This window comes from Neocloeon triangulifer, unplaced genomic scaffold (assembly GCF_031216515.1).
Source record: "Neocloeon triangulifer isolate White Clay Creek 2 clone unplaced genomic scaffold, ASM3121651v1 ptg000003l, whole genome shotgun sequence".
In the NCBI taxonomy this organism is placed as follows: domain Eukaryota; kingdom Metazoa; phylum Arthropoda; class Insecta; order Ephemeroptera; family Baetidae; genus Neocloeon; species Neocloeon triangulifer.
This window is the reverse complement of record NW_026775546.1, coordinates 12,259,140-12,261,583: the sequence shown is the minus strand read 5'-3', so window position 1 is coordinate 12,261,583 and position 2,444 is coordinate 12,259,140. Positions and strand designations below refer to the sequence as shown.

At 37.3% G+C, this 2,444-nt stretch overlaps 1 long non-coding RNA gene across 1 annotated transcript; it reads left to right on the top strand.

Annotated features, from left to right (window-relative positions):
* Positions 1 to 249: 249 nt before the first annotated feature.
* On the top strand, positions 250 to 1,900 carry LOC132192634 (uncharacterized). The gene is made up of 3 exons (XR_009441354.1): positions 250 to 443; positions 650 to 840; positions 956 to 1,900. It is a non-coding gene; the product is annotated as an uncharacterized LOC132192634 (long non-coding RNA).
* The last annotated feature ends 544 nt before the right edge of the window (positions 1,901 to 2,444 follow it).

The window sequence follows — 2,444 nt, the reverse complement described above, 5'->3', positions numbered from 1 at the left end:
ATTTGTTTATTATTAAAGAGGGACTGCTTTAATTTTTTTTAAGGTTTGAACCTACGGGAGAGTGTAAAAAAATATGATGTGTCGATATGCCGCTGTAACATGTTTATTCGGTAAGCGCGTAGAAAAATAGATCCTCCAGGCACGTGCTTTTCGCGGCATGGAGGTTCATATAAATCTGAACCTGAGTCCTTAGCCAATCAGAGGCGACCAAAGGCCTCGGCGATATCACGAGCTTCTCTGATTGGTTGAGCGTTTGCGCATGACCGAGTGAGCAGCTTTCGTCATGGCAGCCGTGAAAACACCCGAAATTTTCACCAAACGACAATACTTTGAAGCGGATTTTCGTCGGCAAAAAAAAGAGCGCCGGCCGAATCGACCACGGAATTTGATAACGCACATCTTGCTTCATGATTTTCTTGGATGGCATCGCGTGGCACTGTCAAGTAAGCGAATTATTTTGGCCATTTTTGGGGTGACTTTTCGAGTTCTTGTCTTTGCGCTACACACGTTTTTTACAGACAAAAATAAGCACTTGTCGGCAATTTATTTTTGAGGAAATCTGCTTTAGGGCTCAATAAATGGGAATAGTTTTTATTTATTTATTTGTTCATACTTGAAAACACTTGCTCATATCATTTACTTTTGACAGATACTTGAAGAATGCAAAGCCGACCCAGTGAGATTCGAGACTATGTATAATGCTGCTGTGTCCTCATAAATCCTGCTGGCCCTGCTGCTGCCCTGGAACTCCTGGAAGTCGATGGTGCTGTTGCTGCCCTGGAAGTCTCTGCTGCTGCCCTGAGGGTTACTCACTCCCTGCAATAATTTGCAGCAAAGCAAGTGAGTTCGTCGGAAAATAACACGAGGGAGATGTGTTTTGTAATATTTTATTATAATTTGTTTAGAAAATTATTTTATTTTTCTATTAGTTCTCACTTTTTTTTGCATTATATAGGTGGACAAAATGTGGCAGCAGTGGTCTCAACTTCTTGACAAAAATCTCTACCCAGAGGGCCGGCTGATTTTTTGATTTTGGTTTTGCGATTGTTTTGCTTTTATGCGATGTCTCTTTGACAAAATGAAACTTAGTGAATTATTTGTTTTCTCAGATTATGCTTTATCCAATTTTCCAATAATTCTAAATGTCTGTCTCTTCATATCGTACAATCGTAAACTTTTGTTGTCGCTGAATTTTCATTGACCTGAGAGATCAACATGTGCTATAAATATTTGATTGAAAAATTTGCCTCTAGAACACAGTGTTAAATAATGTAACTCTTTGTATTTATACTAGAATCAGATCAACTCCAATAATAATGTGGATTGATTTGTATGTCAATTAATAAAACAGAATATGACATTTTCTCCATTTATAGACATGTATAACTATAATAGAAATAAACATATTATATTTATTGCATCAAATCAAAGATTTTATTTTCTTTTATAAAAATAAAGAAACAAGAATTCTACAACAAAGAGTTTTATTATGTAGCCCTTCATTTTAGAGGCAAATTTTTCAATCACAAATATAGCACATGTTGATCTCTCAGGTCAATGAAAATTCAGCGACAACAAAAGTTTACGATTGTACGATATGAAGAGACAGACATTTAGAATTATTGGAAAATTGGATAAAGCATAATCTGAGAAAACAAATAATTCACTAAGTTTCATTTTGTCAAAGAGACATCGCATAAAAGCAAAACAATCGCAAAACCAAAATCAAAAAATCAGCCGGCCCTCTGGGTAGAGATTTTTGTCAAGAAGTTGAGACCACTGCTGCCACATTTTGTCCACCTATATAATGCAAAAAAAAGTGAGAACTAATAGAAAAATAAAATAATTTTCTAAACAAATTATAATAAAATATTACAAAACACATCTCCCTCGTGTTATTTTCCGACGAACTCACTTGCTTTGCTGCAAATTATTGCAGGGAGTGAGTAACCCTCAGGGCAGCAGCAGAGACTTCCAGGGCAGCAACAGCACCATCGACTTCCAGGAGTTCCAGGGCAGCAGCAGGGCCAGCAGGATTTATGAGGACACAGCAGCATTATACATAGTCTCGAATCTCACTGGGTCGGCTTTGCATTCTTCAAGTATCTGTCAAAAGTAAATGATATGAGCAAGTGTTTTCAAGTATGAACAAATAAATAAATAAAAACTATTCCCATTTATTGAGCCCTAAAGCAGATTTCCTCAAAAATAAATTGCCGACAAGTGCTTATTTTTGTCTGTAAAAAACGTGTGTAGCGCAAAGACAAGAACTCGAAAAGTCACCCCAAAAATGGCCAAAATAATTCGCTTACTTGACAGTGCCACGCGATGCCATCCACGAAAATCATGAAGCAAGATGTGCGTTATCAAATTCCGTGGTCGATTCGGCCGGCGCTCTTTTTTTTGCCGACGAAAATCCGCTTCAAAGTATTGTCGTTTGGTGA